Genomic DNA, 19044 nt, shown 5'->3' with positions numbered 1-19044 from the left:
TTTTCAGCAGAATCAAGTCTAAATACTTTCTGTTCTGGTGATGCTTATCAATGTTCACAACAGGAAAGAACCCCAAAGAAGGACCTTACTTTTGCTTATTCCATATAAGTAAATCATTTGTGTGTTTTAAGTCTGGATTCATTAAGTCATTAGTGTTCAAGTGTAGACAAGAGCCTAAGTTCATTTCAAAAGCTTGCTTGGGATTTTGCAATTTTACAATTCATAGCAAGAAAGAGGCTGATTTAATACTTTCTATTAACTAATAATTTAAATCACTGTCCTATTTAAGTACGTAAATGATTATTCTCTGTTACACAATAGAAGCAGAACTGTAGGGATCCCTGGGTGGCGCAGCGGTTTGGCGCCTGCCTTTGGCCCAGGGCGCGATCCTGGAGACCCAGGATCGAATCCCACGTCAGGCTCCCGGTGCATGGAGCCTGCTTCTCCCTCTGCCTGTGTCTCTGGCTCTGTCTCTGCCTGTGTCTCTGGCTCTGTCTCTCCTTCTATCTCTCAAGAATAAATAAATAAAATCTTTAAAGAAAAATAATTAAAAAAAAAAAAAGAGGGATCCCTGGGTGGCGCAGCGGTTTGGCGCCTGCCTTTGGCCCAGGGCGCGATCCTGGAGACCCGGGATCGAATCCCACATCGGGCTCCCGGCGCATGGAGCCTGCTTCTCCCTCTGCCTGTGTCTCTGCCTCTCTCTCTTTCTCTCTGTATGACTATCATAAATAAATAAAATTTAAAAAAAATAAATAATAAATTCATTAAAAAAAAAAGAATTGGAAGGAAGACAAAAAAAACTACCTCTTTAAAAAAAAAAAGAAAAAAAAAGAAGCAGAACTATGATGAATTAAAATTTTAATTATTTTTTCCCCATCTATTGCACCTATCTTGCTAGGTCATCCTATGTCTGGACAGATGAAAAAGGCCTCATACTGGGGCTTCCATCGTGGGCCACCACCATGGTCAGCAGGACAGGAATGTGCCCCTGTAATCTCATGCTGTTTGGCCTGATGTGGACACTAGGCTTATTAGGACTAATCTCATCATGCCTCACATACCCCCAGAAGGCCACAATCCCCAGGCTTCCACATTGCCTCTACCCTCTGCTACTGTTCGCTACCTCCACTCATCTGGCCCAATTTCTTGCTCTCCCCAACCTCCCAAGCTCTTCTCCAGGCCATTTGGAATTTTGGGGCTATCACAGCAAACCCTTTAGATCCCCAGCTACAGCTGGGAATGTCTTCATCACTTGCTTAACCTGACTGTAACCTGGGCTCTTGCTGTGGACATCACCTCCCTTGCAGTCCTTTCCAGTGGAAGCAGCTTATTATTTGATGTTCTATCATCATCATCATCATTATTATTCATAGTGCAAGTACTACAGGCCCTGGAGATTGGGGTGAGTGTCTTTCTAGCACCCAATTCATATCTATTCCTTCTTCAGATATTGAGCTCCTTTGGATTTTATGCCTTCAAATTTTACCACCTCTCTCTTTCGCTGTATCTACAGCCTGTAGACCCTCCTCACTCACTGTCTTTCTGTCTGAAGCCCTTGGCATCCTTTCTGAAGGTTTTGACTCTAGCACTTTGACTTATTTGATCTTGGATTATTCTTCCTACCTCAGCCACCACTCCTGCTGTCTTAACTTTGACATTCCTGGTGCCCATTACTGGACTATGTACAATCTTGACTTCAAGTATCCGTCTTGTGATCAGCATCTCCCATGCTTCCAGCCTGTTCTAGTCCTCCCCAGTCCAGCAATCCTTCAGATTCATCTGGCTCTTTAATTGATTGAATTTCCTCTCATTTTTTTCTTCTACTATTATTCTTTCTGCTTTTATTGTTGGTTCCCTTCATATCTCCATATCCAGCTTAGATCCTTTGTTCTCACTACAGTCACACCCCTGAAAATATTCTTACCCTCTCCTGTCTCCGTCTCTCTCTCAAGCCTGAACCCAAAAAGCTAAAACACATGGAGAAAAGGCACTCAAATGTGTTAGCCAGTTTCTCTTTAAATTTCTTGGCTACTGCACCATTATGCTACTTTATTTCCTCAGTGTATTAGCTTCCTCCCTCCCTAATGTGACTACTTCACTTCTTTTCCTCTCTCCTAAATTCTTCTCCTCACTTACATTCATTTGATAATCTCTTGCTTTGGGTACTGCTTAATAAAGATACAAGATAAAGCAGGAACCCCCTCATCAGACAGCTATTTGTAATCAGAGTTTCCATTCCACTCCTGTCTCTGCAGATGAAGTATTCCTGAGCATGTGAAACACCAAGCTCTCTTCCTGTGCTGTTGCATTTCTTGGGGACGGGGCTCCCACAGTAGCTTGCCTTCATGGCTAAGTACACAGCCACCAGACAGACTACTTGAGTGTGAGTCTTGGCTCTGCTACCTCCTCCTAGGTGCATGATCTTAAAGGGATTTTGTAACATTTGTGTACCTCAGTTGTCCCATCTATAATATGCAGTGTTAATGTTACCTACTTCCCAGGCTCACGCAGATTAGAAAGGAGGATTCCCTGAGCCTCTTGGGACAGGGTGAGGCTCGCAGCGAGGGCTGTGCCTGCACTAAATGCCCCTGGCACAGTCAGCCCTCCCTCTCCTGGATCCTTCTCTTCAGCATACAGACATGCTCTAGTAATTTCCTGTCTTCAATAAGCAGATAAACAGAACCTTTCCTTCTCTGCACATTTCCCTAGCCCTACCCACTACAAAGCTGCTTTTTCTTCTTCTTCTTCTTCTTCTTCTTCTTCTTCTTCTTCTTCTTCTTCTTCTTCTTCTTCTTCTTCTTCTTCTTCTTCTTTTTAAGATTTTATTTATTCATGAGAGACACACAGAGAGAGGCAGCGACATAGAGGGAGAATCAGGCGCCCTGGGGGGAAGCCCGATGTGGGACTCGATCCCAGGACTCCGGGATCACACCCTGAGCCAAATGCAGAAGCTCCACCACCGAGCCACCCAGGCGTCCCAACAACAAAGCTTCTTGATTCCATCCCCTTCTCTTTTCCTTCAGTTGTTTTACCTTAGTGCAAATCTCTATGATCCACTCACTGTAAATCATCTGATGCCATTGAACTCCCTTAAAAACCTCTCTCAGAAATAAAACCGACACTAATTCTGGCATACAAAGCTCTACACCATCAGTGTTGGTTACATATTCCCGGGGTGATACTGAGTAACAAGCCACCCTAAAAAAAAAATCTGCCTTAAAACAACTCTTTTTCTCACAGATCTACTAGCTATCCAGGGCAGCTCTGCTGATCCCAGTTGGTTTGCTCACATGTGTGTGGGTTGGCGGGGGAGCTGGCTTATCCAGGCTGCATGGACAGGGCTCTCTGCTTCACACAGCAGGTTTGCTTGGGGCTGTTCTGCTCCAGGGACCTCTCATTCTCTTGGTGGCACAGTCACCAACAGACAATGGCAGCACAAGAGGGCAGATCTAAGCATGTCATACAGCTGACATCCCATCAACTGAAGATAATCTCAGGGCAAATTCAGGAGGTAGGGAAATACACTTCCTCTTTGAGGGGAATTAGTGATTTGTCAAAGGAAAGGACATGGGTGTGTGTGTATGAGTGAAAGAGAGACAGACAAAGCGAGAGAGAGGGAGACATTGGGGCTCATAACTCAATTTACCTCACCATTCTCTGACCTCTCACATCAGTGACTGCCTCACCCACAGAGCTCCAGCTGTAATGGTGCCTTTTCTGTTCTTCGAACACAGCAAATTCCTTCCATTCTAGAGCTATTTGCACGATGTTACACCGTGCTGTAAATTTACTGGTTGCCTTAGTATTAAAGTTGGCTTTCCAGAGAATTCCAGCAACATGACAGCTATTCCTTTTCTTCATTTTTTTTAGTCCTTAATTCTATTTTTGATGATCTATACCCTTAGAGCATTCATTGACTTGAGGATAGATCTGAAAGCCTTTCAGATTCACTATCAAGTCAATAAAACACTTTTGTTTTCCTCTAATAATGTGAAACCTTCCAAAAGATGAAAAACAAATTAATTTGCTCTCCATTTGCTCAGCAGGAGTAATGAGCAGTAGGTAAAACTGAGGAGAAAACAAATTCACTGGAACTTTAGAATTTGGGAGTTGAGAGTACTTGGATTTTTGTGAGTCCCTGAGTTTCACGATGTGATTTTTATCAGCATGTATAAGCTAATTTTGTTTTTCTTTAGGCACATTGCCACATGTTTACTGATCATTTGGATGCGAGTGTGCCTAGTACCTACCAGGCAGCTTGTGGGTGTTCTGCAACTCTGAGAGGCAGAGTCTGCAAGGATGGAAGGAGGGGGGCTGTGGCCTGGCCCAGGAGGTGCTTTGGTGCAGTTTCATGGATGGAAAGGATTCATGGAGGTGGAATTCAAGATGTTGTACTCTGTGCTTCTGAGAGAAAAAGGAGAGGGGTTTGAGGTCTGGGGTTCAAGGCATGCTGCCTCTTTATTCTGCTGGCTTAGGGAAAGCAGCCACCTTCCTGGCAAAGGAACTGAGGAGGGTTTATATCAGCACTTGGTGAATCCTGGCCCAATAGCAGTGAGTGTGTGTGTGTGTGTGTGTGTGTGTGTGTGTGTGGCCTGCACAGCTAAATAGCACATCATCATCACAATCATAATTAACATCATAATAGGTAGCATAGTTGAGGGCTTTCTGCAGGTCAGATAATATGATAAATGCTTTATACCTGAACCCATTTGACTTTTACAATAATAACTCTTGGTAATAAGTACTATTTATCATTTCCATTTTAAAGATGAGGTAGTGGAGGGGCAGAGTTTTCAAAGGACATCTGACTGACAAGTGATACAGTCAGATTTTTGCTCAGGCCTGTCTGTGGTGGCACCTGTGTGCTTCACCACTGTACCACACCGCCCAGAGCAGAGGGGCGAAGAGTCCAGGTCGGAAGCACTGGGACCTGCTACAGCCCTGTGGACAGGGAATGCAGTGTAACAACTGCAGCTCCAGGATTGTGAAAGCAGCCCAGTAGGAATAAAGGGACTCAGTCTACAAGCTGCTACTTTCTGCATTTTGGCCACTGGAGGAAGGAAAGGTTTTGTGACTGTGGTGACCAGAAGTGAGGAATATATCTGCGACTGTGGCAGAAGCAGTGAGCATATTAACATCTGGGTCAGAAACAACCTCTGGGTCACACAGGGGGCCTCTGTTGGAGACCAAAGAGTTTAACACCCTTGAAAGCCCTGGCTGAGTTTTATCAACTAGGAAGCTCATGTACACTGTTGCCTATCACAGCACATCATTTATTAGCATTCATCCAGAAGGGTTCACCTGCAGCAGGCACCCTGCTTTCTTTTTATGTAATACTTCTATCACTCTCCAGGGACATAGCTGCATTCTGGTGGTAGCTCCATGTCCTCAGATTAGATGACCAGGCTTTACTACCCTGGTGAGCCTCCTTATTTCCCATGGCAGCTCTGTCCTGTTGGTCATCGCCTCTCTAGTCCTACCCACCGACTCCATTCCAGGGAATTGCAGAGAATAACAAGGAACTGGGAACACTCAAAAGGCAGGAAGTGGGATACATGATGCTAGTGGGCAGCAGAGCAATTTGGAAGGGGCCTGATCTGGCCTGTCCCACCCTTTGTGCCAGCCTGATTGGCTGACATGGAATACCAGAAATAGCAGAAGCAATGAGTATTGATGAGTTGGTTCTGCTGAAATGTCTTTGCAGCATACCACCCCCAAGTTTCCTGTACCTTATCTCACTAGGCGTTGTCATCAGGATCAAATGAAATAAAGCAGAGAGCTTATTTTTACATTGTCCTAGGCATAGGGTACTTTTAGAGCTGGTGGCAAACTGTATTACTTATAAACATTCAGTCTATCTCTTGGAGGAAGAACTGTTCATCCCTACCCTGTTGATACTGGCTCGGTCCTGTGATTTGCTTTAGCCAATTACCTGTGAGCAGAAGTGATGTATGTCATTTCTGGGCAAAAGCTTTAAGAGCCAGCACGTGGTTCTCCACATTGTCTTTCCCTCCTCTGCCTTTGTTGGGATGCAGCCTCTGTCAGCTTAGGTTCCCAGTGATTGCAAGAGCAGGCAAAGCCCACTGCTGATGCAGGATATGCACGAGTGAGGAATAAACATTGTTTTAAACTGCTGAGAGTTCTCGGGTTGTTTGATACTGCAGAATAGCCTCACCTTGCCCAAATGATACGTAGCTAAACCATGAAGTCTTAGGGTGTTTCTGGAAATGAGCTACTGGAAATGTAAATGCTACTATTTATAACCAAGATTGAAACACTTAGGAAAAAGCCAAGGAAAACTTGTTGGTTTCAGTTTGAGCAGAAGAGAAAGACTCCTTTTTACTCTTTGTTATAATTTTTTTTTGTTATAATTTTTTAAAAAGATTTTTATTTATTGATCTATTCATGAGAGACACACAGAGAGAGGCAGAGACACAGAGAGAGAAGCAGGCTCCCTGCGGGGAGCCCGATGTGGGACTCAATCATAGGACTCTGAGCCAAAGGCGGATGATCAACCACTGAGCCACCCAGGCTTCCCTACTTGTTATTATTTCAAAATTTTTCAAAATTTTTCTTTGTATCTTGTGCTTTGGTCTTTAGCTTGAGTTCATTATTTAACTGGCATATACCTACACGTCCCACTGTGCAGAAAATACCATATGTACGGTATATTTCTTTACCTTCTATGCACAAATTTGGGTTTATATTAGTGTTAGGAGATGTGGAAAACCTGTTATTGACTTAAAAATCATCTTGTATATTTGAACTTCACTATCTTTTTATGTAGCATTTGCAGCTTGTTGTAAAATATCATCTATGAAATAGAACAGCCTGTTTGAAGGGTACTTAGTAATGTCACCACTGCTTATATGACAAAAATTATATAATCTTTTAAATGAACCTTTACTCTAGGAGAAGTATCCGATATTTAAAAAAAAATTATAGTCATGTGATTTGACCAGGGAGAAGCAGAGCAAATGACTTTACAAGTTTACTTCATAAATATGTATGTATAGTCTTCTGTGTGTGTGTAAGTATTATATATATATATGTGTGTGTGTGTGTGTGTGTGTGAGAGTGGTGAGATTTTAATTTTGTTTTTAGGATTTTTGCTGTATTCTTACACAGAGTACAAGCACAATACCAGGAAACATGCAGTTCTCTAAGCTACACATTTTCTGTAGACAATTCTTCCTGTTTAAAAGAAAGTCATTAATAGAGTTGATATTTTTTATTGGAAATTTAAGATAATCTGCTATTAATGTTTAGTGGGGTTGAAATTAACAGGATATGTTGAAAAGTGCATGGGCCTTGATGACATACAGACCTGGATCTGAATCCTAATCTTATCCTTACTACTTATATGTATTTGGGCAAGTACATATATCCTTTTCACCCTCAGTTTTTTCACATATAAATGGACATATTGGGACAGTCTTCTGTACTGTTGATTAAAAAGATAAGAGAGGATTGTCTTATCTCTTCCTGTTGCATCTGTTTTCATCTGGATACTTAGAACAGTACCCAATATCGGATATTCAATACTTGCTGAATGAATGGATGAGTCAATGAATGCACAGCATAGGTCAAAATACTAAAACAGGTATATAAATTTTATGAGTTTGTATCAATTTTTGGATCTCTTATTCTCTGTACGACTTTCTAGAGTACCACCAAATCAGGCAGTGCAATCATCTATCAGAAATCAGTAGCATATTTTTTGTTTGTTGTGTGCACACATGTGTGTTCTTTAGAATACTGTTCATTTTACAATTTTATGACACAAATGCATCCAAGGAGGTAAATATATCATCATGCTTTTATTTTTTATTTTTATTTTTTAAATTTTTATTTATGATAGTCACAGAGAGAGAGAGAGAGGCAGAGACACAGGCAGAGGGAGAAGCAGGCTCCATGCACCGGGAGCCCGATGTGGGATTCGATTCTGGGTCTCCAGGATCGCGCCCTGGGCCAAAGGCAGGCGCCAAACCGCTGCGCCACCCAGGGATCCCTCATGCTTTTAATTTACATATGATTCATGTATTCACCGCAGCTGATATAAGACCAGCAATATGTTATATTACCTATGATTAAATGTATGAATTAAACTAGACTATAAGACAAAAGGTGGAAACATTTTTAAAATCAAGGATAGTAATCACCAACCATCAGAAAGTCATATAGCTTAAAAGCACCTCAATTGATTTTTAAATTTAATTTATTTTCGGTTTTGTTATAGTACTATTCTGATAGCTCATTTATGCTCATGCCTCCCTCCTGTAGCCCAGACATTTATATGGAGGATGAAGCCTCAGAGGAAGAGAAGAAATGGAAATTTGGCATACTTTTGCCAGTAAGAAGTCTGTGGTTTAAAAAGGAGAGACCAGACACAAAAAATGTATTATCCAATCAGTGCTCTAATAAGGCACTGTATAAAGTCTCAAAATGTGCTGCACAGACAATGGGAGCATGAAAGTATGTAACAAGGAACCTAATGTGTCTAAATGCAGTGGATTCGGAAGTCAATGTGGGGAGAACCAGGGTGAAAGAGCATTTTCAGCAGTGGCTTTACCTATCAATCTTGAGGTAAGGGCTATTGATCCTATAGTGGCATACTCCGATCACAGTCTTAATAGCATCGAGAAACAGGAAAACCGCTATGTATCTTTGCAAAAGACTAACCAGGCCATGACATTCAATATCAATTCCAAATGACAGGTAAGTGAAAAATGAGCCATTGATGTTCTGGATAGGTGTGAATTCTGTGTTATTGCTTAAAGAGAACAGTGCTATTTTAGCTTGAGAGTTTGCTTCCCAAAATTTCCTTACACAAAGGATCAAAATAATTTTTCGAGTAGGGTTTTGCTTTTGCTACTGGAGTCTGAGTCCCCCCACCTCCCATATCCTGCAAAGAGACTGGAAGCCCCAGGCCAGCCCCAGGTTTAGTGAAAGCACAACAGAAGTAGTGTAGCGTGTTAGCAAGGAACTTAGTTTATTTCATCTTGGTGTTGCCTCTAATTAGTCCTGCAACTTTGGACCAGTTCCTGAACCTATTTTAGAGGATATTTGGATATAAGTGTATTAAGCATGTTTCTAGTTTCTGTAAATTTGATGCTTTAACATCTGACCTACTGCATATACTGGACATGCCTTGTTCTGGATAACCCAATACTATGCCTGGGTCTCCTGTCTCCCTCATTCCCTCCGCAGGCTCCTCAGGAGTCCTCTCCAGGGGCATGTTTTTCCAATATGGACCAACTGATGCAGAGTCCACATTCCAACCATCTTCTTTATCAGACTCTTATACCCTGGGCCATTCCACACTTGCCTTCATGAGCCCAAGGGCAAGTACTAGGCAACTAGGGACAGCTTCTGTGTCCAACATCCTGCTGAAATTACTCGGATAATCCTAGACCTATTTACCTACTTCACCTGTTACTCCCCATGGAAGCCACAATAGAGGCTTTTGCCCACAGTTCCCTCTTCTTTCTCTTTCACAACCAAGCCCAGTGCCTCCTCATGTGGTTTCCTCCTCTTGAGAGCTGTGAGCAACAAACTAGCTTTGCAGTGGCAGTTGTCTCTTAATCTGTTGGAGTCAGATTTTCTATTAACGCACTATATTTTATTTTACTTTAAAGATTTTATTTATTTATTTTAGAGAGAAAGAGTACGAGTGGTGGTGGGGGGGGAGCAGAGGGAGAGGGACAAGCAGATTCCACACTGAGCACAGAGCCTGACATGGGGCTCCATCTCATGACCCTGAGATCATGACCTGAGCTGAAACCAAGAGTTGGATGTTTAAATGACTGAGCCACCCAGGGGCCCAGTGCACTGTATTTTATTTTATTTTATTTTATTTTATTTTATTTTATTTTATTTTATTTTATTTTATTTATTTTTAAAGATTCTGTTTATTCATGAGAGAGAGAGAGAGAGAGAGAGAGAGAGAGGCAGAGACACAGGCAGAGGGAGAAGCAGGCTCCATGCAGGGAGCCCAACGTGGGACTCGATCCCGGGTCTCCAGGATCACACCCTGGGCTGAAGGTGGCTCTCGGCCATGTGGGCTGCCCTGTGCACTATATTTTAAAGCAGTAAAGAACTGATTCCACTCTAAGTCTTCCTAACTACAGTGTATACTCAGACGGATGGGAACTGGGAACCATGGAGAAAGTCTTTCTAGGTTGCAGGAGCCTCTTGTCTTTTTTTGCTCTATACACCTGCTCCATCCTGCTTACTTTCTAAGGCCTGGCTTCCTTTGCTGTTGGGTTATGACTCATCAGAGTTGCCCTTAGTAGTACTCTTGGGTGACAAGTCTGTTCAAATCCGACATCCATATTTTAGCTGCCTGAGGCTTTCTCTGTCCCTTTTCTGAATTCTTGGGAGAAAAAAAAAATTGATCAGGCCAGTACAGCCTTGAATAAGCTACCCATGAACCAGCTGCAGCCAGTGGGTAGGACAGACATGGCTGCGAGGCATTCAGAAGGGAGGTGGGAGGAACTCAGTACCTGAGGGCATCTCTCAGTATTATTTCAAAAAAGTAAAGAAAGGGGTTCCATTTAAAAAAATTACAAATAGCTGAAAATATTACAAGTTATTCTTCAAAACCAGATTTGTTCAGTCAGGTAGCTCATTTCCCAAAGCACAAAGGTGAAATCAAGAGGTCTGCAATGTTACTGAGTTCAGTCTTCTAGTAGAAATGATAAACTGATGACTTCTCAGAGAGCTCTAAAGAAAATGCTGATAAAAGCCATACCTGTTGTTCATCTTGTAAGTGATGCCTTGGTGTACTGTGGAAAGCTGAAACTTGGAGATTATTTAACAATAGAGGAATAATTGTTTCAGAGACTTAAGTTGAGACATTATGAAAGCCTAGTGAATGTAAAAATTAAACACAGTTTATTAGAGTTTAAAAGGACTGTAGGTCAGGGTAAGGGTTTTAAAGTAATTTAGTTAAAATAAATCCAACATTAGGACTTACAACTTCTTTTTTTTTTTTTTAAGATTTTATTTATTTGACACACACACACACACACACACACACACACACACAGCATGAGCATGAGCAGGGGGAGGAACAGAGGAAGAGGGAGAAGCAGACTCCCCACTGAGCGGGGGAGCCTGACATGGGGCTCAATCCCAGGACCCCAGGATCATGACCCGAGCCGAAAGCAGGTGCTTAACTGACTGAGCCACCCAGGGGCCCCAGGGCTTATAATTTTTAAAAAGGAGATGCTTTAATTATTTAGTTTCCATAGATGCATGCAACAAGGAGAAGCCATGGAGGACAGGTGAGGTGGTGGCTGTCAGCAAGGGGAGTCCTCATCAGCACCTGAGTCAGCCGGCACCTTGGTCTTGGACTTCTGATCTCTGACGCTGTGAGGAAATAAATTTTTGTTTAAGCCACCCAGACTATAAAGTCTAAGCAGACAGATATCCTTCAAGTCTTTTTGGCCATGAAATTTATTATTAAAATATCACTGTTACAACCCCCCCCCCCGAAAACCTGCACTGTTTCCCAGAGAATTCTGAGGAGAAAAGCTAATGTTTTTCTCTTTGAAATGTGTAAATGATGTCTTTCTCAAGGGATCTTTCTCAAATTGATTAGCAGTAAAGTGCCCCTGGTTGTCCCAGTAGGGTGTGTAGAGATGAAGATGGTCAAAATTTGAGCTAAGGCATTTAAAATTTTTTTTTTATTTATTTATGATAGTCACACACACACACACACACAGAGGCAGAGACATAAGCAGGCTCTATGCACCGGGAGCCTGACGTGGGATTCAATCCCAGGTTTCCAGGATCGTACCCTGGGCCAAAGGCAGGCGCTGAACCGCTGCGCCACCCAGGGATCCCCTGAACTAAGGCATTTTTAACTTAAGTATTTTTTAAAACTTACTTATGAATTTGTTTGGAAATGCAATGCAACTTCAAGCCCCTAAGCCTCACAGCTGTTTTTCCTAGCTCTACTAAAATGTTTCTAGTTGGAGCCAAAGTCTGAACCTGGGTTATTTCAAAACATGTGGACAGTCACAGGGATGAAGGCTACTTCTAGGACATCCTAATTCCCCATGATCCTGTAGTCTCTGTGAAGTAACGGGGGATAATGACATAGACTTGCTGATTGAGAGGTGGTTAGAAGTCCTTAGACATGGCAAAAGTGATTTGTTTGGGATCTCAGGCAGATTTTATTTTATTTTTTCAAAATTTTTATTTATTTATGATAGTCACAGAGAGAGAGAGAGAGAGAGAGAGAGAGAGGCAGAGACACAGGCAGAGGGAGAAGCAGGTTCCATGCACCGGGAGCCCGACGTGGGAATCGATCCCGGGTCTCCATGATCACGCCCTGGGCCAAAGGCAGGCGCCAAACCGCTGCGCCACCCAGGGATCCCCTCAGGCAGATTTTAGATGCAGACTGCGTACTTATTCACATTGTATCATCCAGTGAATGAAATGCAAATTCCCACACTTTTTAAAAAATTTATTTTTAAAGTCCAAGTATCATTAACAGTGTTATATTAGTTTCAGGTGTACAATATAACAATTCAGCAATTCTATATATTACTCAGTGCTCATCACAATAAGTGTACTCTTAATTCTCTCCACCTGTTTCACTCATTCCCCTGCCTCCTTCCTCTTCATCCACTTGCCATCTGGCAACCATCAGTTCTCTGTATTTGTCTATTTTTTTTGTCTCTTTTCCTTTGTTCATTTGTTTTATTCCTTAAATTCCATATATGAGTAAAGTGACATGGTATTTGTCTTTCTCTGACTTATTTCACTTAGCATTATGCTCTCTAGACCTACCCATGTTGTTGAAAGTGGCATTTCATTTTTTATGGGTAATATTCCTGTGTGTGTGTGTGTGTGTGTGTGTGTGTAGCACATCTTTATCCATTCATTAAAGAAAATGAAAACACTAATTCGAAAATATATGTGCACCCCTATGTTTATTGCACCATTATTTACAAATTCCCACCACTTTTTTGAAGTAGGGCTACATGTCCAGTGCAGAACTCAGTGTGGGGCTTGAACTCATGACCCTGAGATCAAGAACTGAGCTGAGATCAAGAGTTAGACGCTTAACTGACTGAGTCACCCAGGCACCCCCATCCTACAACTTTTAATCAGAGTTGGCCTGTGGGCCCCTGCAGGTTAATCTACAGGTGTTTTAATGAAAATTTGCTAACATTTAAACACATAAAAATCTCTCATAAACATCAAGTTTTTAAAAACTGGAAGAACTGGCCAGATCAGAATAATGTATATTATCATACACTATTACTCATGTATCCCTGTAGACAAGTCATGAAGTCTCCAGGTCCCTAGTCTTTATGACTTATCTTGATGTCTTTGATCTGTCTTTTCTACTCATTCATATTATGGGTCATTAAAATCAGAGACCTTTAAGAAGATTGCTCTACACTGGCCTCTTTCTCAGAAGCCATTGGCTGCTGGATCAGAACATTAGGCTAAATAAAACACTGTAAATGAGTCAACTTTAGTCATTATGTACACGTAAATTATGAAAGAGGGGTTTCATTAGAATGATTGCTTCCGGGATCCCTGGGTGGCGCAGCGGTTTGGCGCCTGCCTTTGCCCAGGGCGCGATCCTGGAGACCCTGGATCGAATCCCACATCGGGCTCCTGGTGCATGGAGCCTGCTTCTCCCTCTGCCTATGTCTCTGCCTCTCTCTCTCTGTGACTATCATAAAAAAAAAAAAAAAAAAAAGAATGCTTGCTTCTGTCTAAATCAATCAAACAAAAAAAACCCCTCCTTGGGGAAACACAAACCCATCCCTGGGCAGAAAGAGTTGGTATCTGGAGGAAAATCCAGTTTTGCAACTTCAAATAAATTTGCTTTTCTACTTGAATTTTAGAAACATCTTAGATTTTATTAAATCAGGCATAAGTGGGACGCCTGGGTGGCTCTGTGGTTGAATGTCTGCCTTTGGCTCAGGGCGTGATCCTGGAGTCCCGGGATCAAGTCCCACATCAGGCTCCCTGCAGGGAGCCTGCTTCTCCCTTTGCCTATGTCTCTGCTTCTCTCTCTGTGTGTCTCTCATGAATAAATAAATAAAATCTTAAAAAAAAAAAACAGGCGTAAGTAAGCATACTTCTTATTTCTTCCAAAGACTCAGCAATACAGCTAGGTGGAATGGACAAACTTAAAGTAAACAGAGGCAGGAGAGACTGGATAGGAAATGAAAAGAGGGAGATGAAAAGAAGGAACGATTGCTGAAGTAAAAAGAAAAGGGATGAGCATCATAATTTCCATTACCTTTTGTTTCAGAGCCATTTTGATTCACTTTTGTTTTGGACTGTTATTGTTAATTAATCCACCAGGTGGTGCTCTGAAATACCAAATAAACTTAAGTCCTTAAAAATGTATGTCACCTGGACCTTCCAGTGTTGACATACATCAAAACTGAAAATGACACATGTCTGATCACTCTTTATTTGAAAATATTTCTATTCTATAAATACATGAAATGTTAGAAAGATAAAATTTAGGATAAAAATTGAAGATTCATTTAAATTGTTATTTTTCACCATGAAAGACTCTTAACTATAGGAAACAGAGGGTTGCTGGAGTAGGGTAGGGGAGGGATGGGGTAATTTGATGATAGACATTAAGAAGGGCACATGATGTGATGAGCACTGGGTATTATACGCAACTGATGAATTATTGAACACTACATCTGAAACTAATGATGTACAATATGTTGGCTAATTGAATTTAAATAAAAAAAATAAAGTGGAAAAATAGTTATTTTCATTTTCCTTAAAGGTGTCTTTATATTTATAAAGTATAAATTTTAAAAATCAAGAGAATTGCAATGACTTTTTGTACCCCTAAAAATCTATGTTTACATATTCTCCTCCCAGTTTCTTAGTTGGTCCCCTGTTAGAGCCTTCTGTCCCCATTGCATCTGTAGATGCTATGAGATGCAGAGTGAAGTTAATTGGAGGAGTCTAATTTTCTACATTCCACCTGGAATCACCAAACACACTAGCTCTATACTCCCAAGTTTTGGTCTCTGCTTTTGGTACACCTCTGTCTTCTGGGACCCCTCAGAAGCTGGGGTCCAGCTTGTCCATCTAGTACCCTGGTTTCCTCTTGGCTGCCTCCAAACACAAATTCCCAGATAGGTCTGACTCTACTCCCCCTTTCATAGCCACTGGAGGTGAATTTAGACTATTTTTTCAAAGTCTCTATGGCACAATATAATTTAAAGAGGAAAAAATAAGTGACAAGAGGAAATACGCATTGGGGGCTGTGTTCTCAAAGATTTGCATTAAATACTAATAATTATGACAAATGACATTGTGAATATAGCAACAATATCCTTGGAGTCAGACTGTCCTGAGTTCAAATCCTGACTACTCTACACATCACCTATGTGATTATGGCAAAACTTTGAACCTCATTTTTCTCTTCTGTATAATGATAATGATTCCTACTTTCCTTGGTTGTTGTGGGGATTAAATGAAATCTCAAACTTAAGGCACCTGGTTTAGTAGACTATCAGCTTCAATGCCCTTTCCTTTCCCTTTCTTACCCTATTCCTGTGTTCCAAATTAAAATTTTTTCAGTGCCAGTAACAGGGGCACTTCTATGCTCCCCTAAGCCTTGTCTTGCCTTGGTAATTGGTTTCCAAATTTTCCTGATGTGACCACTGCCTGGATCTTCACCATCTTGCTACTTCCAGTTCCTCATTGCCTCGAGCTTTATGCTGATGGAACAATCACTAGATGTAGTTTTCTGTCTGTAGCTTGCCTGCTTTCTAGAATGGCTGTTATCCCTAACAGCCTGCTCTCTGGGTACATCCTCCACTCCCATAGCCCAGTGAGATCCCCATTCCTGCTTTGGGGTTAACCTCCTAAACAACTGCCCTATTGTGAAGGCCTCATTTAAATCACTGGGCTTGATGATTTAGGAAAAGTGTTGCCCAGCTGCACTGTGCACAGCATCTTTGCTACCTATGCATGTGCAGAAAGGTGGTGATTTTTTTAAAATTTTATTTATTTATTCATGAGAGAGAGAGGCAGAGACATAGGCATAGGGAGGAGCAGGCTCCATGCAGGGAGCCTGATGTGGGACTCAATCCCAGGTCTCCAGGATCACACCCTGGACTGAGGGCTTGCATAGGGCTTCCTGTTCAGTGGAGAACCTGCTTCTTCCTCTGCCTCTCTGCACCACCATGCATCTTGCTCGTGTTCTCTCTCTCTCTCTCAAGCAAATAAATAAAGTCTTTTAAAAAATTGCTTGCATAAATAAATAAATAAATAAATCAATAAATAAATAGGATGTGGAAGATGGTCTGTTTGTCCTGACAGAGAGTGCTGACCTTTGCTAGGACAGCTTGAGGATCTGCAAAAGTTTCATCTGAGGTGTTGTATCACCATAAAGCATGGGTCCTTTCAAGACAGGAGTCCACTTAGTGGAGCCCCAGGCAGCAAAGTCAAGGCTGTAATATGAAGTCTGAAAGATGAAGTGAGGTCATCAAAAAAAGACCAGATAAAGACCTCAGAAGCTGTGTGTCCTCAGAACAGGTGGTTCAGGCCCAAGGCCAAATACACTCACAGAATGAGTTACAGGGGCCTTGGAAGGCAAAGCTGTCAGCTGGGAAAACGCATTAGGGCATGTTACTATTACTCTAGCAGCTTAACAGTGCACTCCTGTTTACATACATTTAAATTCCAACCCAGTAATTCATGGGTATAATTTTCTATCATACTTCTTAAACTGTTTTTATGCTAAAAAGTGACATTTAGAAAGTCCATTTATCTGAATTATTTTTTTTCCCATACTGGTGTAATAAACACAAATGCTTTTTCTGCTATGAGGAATTGACTCAACTTATATAAAATATAGCCTCATGCAGATTTTTACATTCAGTGCTTAAAATCCAAACATTTAAAATTCTGAGAGAAGTAATAAATAAATTTTAATAGAAACTCTGCAAATGTGCCACTTAATTAATGGTGGAAATGATTGTGAAAATCTGCTAGTTTTCATAGTGTTCCTAATTATAGACACAGAAATATTCTAGTAATTGGCATTTGGTCAAGCTCAGGATTATTTGAAATTGGTTCTCAATGCAAATTTTATCTCCAAAACTTGAGTCTGCTCTCCACAAACAGTAACACTGAGCAATAACCCAAAATGCATATGGTCCCAGTGAAGCTACTGTCATAGTTTTAAGGAGTCCAAAATAAGGTGTTTCAAGTTTCCAAAGCCATTTCTTCTTTATCTCCTCAGAAGAGTAACACCATTGGCAGCTCTGCAGTTCATTCCAAGTTGTACACACAACCATTCTCTCTAAAAAACAAAACCAAAATAAAAGACTGATTATTCTGAATGCTTTTTTCTCCCTGATCCAGTTTCAGTCATAAGGTGATCTTGGTTAACTTTAAATTTTGCTTAACAGGATCTTTAAAAATCAATGTAAAGGATGGATCTTAAGGGCAAGCTCAAAAAGCCAATCTCAAATGGTTATATACTGGGTGATTATATAATAGCCTCCAAATGACAAAGTTATAGTGCTGGAGGAACAGACCAGTGGTTGGTTGCTGGGGCTAGTGCTGGGGCCCAGGGTGTCACAATTAAGGATTAACATTGGGAATTTTCTCTGTAGTGGTGGAACCATTCTAAATCTTGATAGAAGTACTGGTTACTCAAATCTACACATACAATAAAACTTCATAGACTAGAAAAGAGGAAAGTAAAAAAAAGTGTTTATAAAATCTGTGAAATCTGAATAAAGTCTACACCTGAGTTAATAAAATTGAACAATATTAGTGTCCTGTTTTTGACAATGAGCTAAGGGCATATAACATTATTGAGGGAAGCTGGGTGGAGGGTACATGGTAGCTCTACTACTTTTACAGTTTCTTATAAAACTTAAACTATTCAAAGATAAAGTTATTTTTTTTTAATCAGTAGAAAGAAGTAATTAGGTGACAGGTTTCTTTATTTCTTTTTAAAATTTTTTAAATTTATTTTTTATTGGTGTTCAATTTACCAACATACAGAATAACCCCCAGTGCCCGTCACCCATTCACTCCCAACCCCCGCCCTCCGCCCCTTCTACCACCCCTAGTTCGTTTCCCAGAGTTAGGAGTCTTTATGTTCTGTCTCCCTTTCTGATATTTCCCACACATTTCTTCTCCCTTCCCTTATATTCCCTTTCACTATTATTTATATTCCCCAAATGAATGAGAACATATAATGTTTAAATGATAGCATCTAGGTTCTTGGAATAAAGTATAGAGACGTTAAATGCTTTAGGGAAAAAGGAAGGTTTGTAATAATTCATAGCAATTTTCCAATACTAATTTCCTAAATAGTATTTCCTTTTAGTGGTAGTTTCTTCTCCCCTCCTGTTTGTCCAATTTTTAAAAATCTCCTGTGCTCCATTGTAACACATGAAAACTGTGCTTCCTTCTCTCCCACTATCTTCTATTTCTTGTGCAAAATGTCATCTCATTACCCTACAAAACCAAAATCCAGGTCAATAACTTCCATTATTGTTATAAATTTAGTCCCTAGTCTATGTGTACTTCTTTGTATTTCTGGAGAGAGGATAGGGTGTTGGAAGAACCTTGACTAGCTAGGATAGTGAGGTAGAGAAGAAAATGTCTCCTTATTTAAACTTTACTAAGGGTAAGAGTCTCAGCATTCAAACCTCTGAATTATTTTTTTTGCATGGCAAGAATGTGTCTAGATTAAAATAAATAAAACTACAAGTGAGTAAAAGTACTTCCAGCTGTCTCCAAATCCCTATATAACTCACTTTTAGAAATGATCTTTAGGAGGTACCTGGGAAGGGACTAGAGTAAACAAGAAATAAGTTGGTAATATTTTCTGTCACACTGGCCTGGTCAAAATGTTGGCAAAATGAGGTGACATTCAAAATTGCTAATTTTCTCATTCCAGTGCAAAATTTCTTGGTACTGCTGAGGTCAAAGTAGATTTTCCAGAATTGTTTTAGGGTTCACGTTTACCTGAATCTTTAGGTCAATATGATACCAAATCTCAAGACA

General features: G+C 40.9%; 1 long non-coding RNA gene across 1 annotated transcript in view; it reads left to right on the top strand.

The window, feature by feature from the left end:
• The window catches only part of LOC121473884, a 76780-nt gene that overhangs the window by 33982 nt on the left and 23754 nt on the right, over positions 1-19044 (top strand). The window lies entirely within an intron of this gene.

This window comes from Vulpes lagopus, chromosome 12 (assembly GCF_018345385.1).
Source record: "Vulpes lagopus strain Blue_001 chromosome 12, ASM1834538v1, whole genome shotgun sequence".
NCBI lineage: Eukaryota > Metazoa > Chordata > Mammalia > Carnivora > Canidae > Vulpes > Vulpes lagopus.
This window is presented reverse-complemented; position numbering and strand designations above follow the sequence as displayed.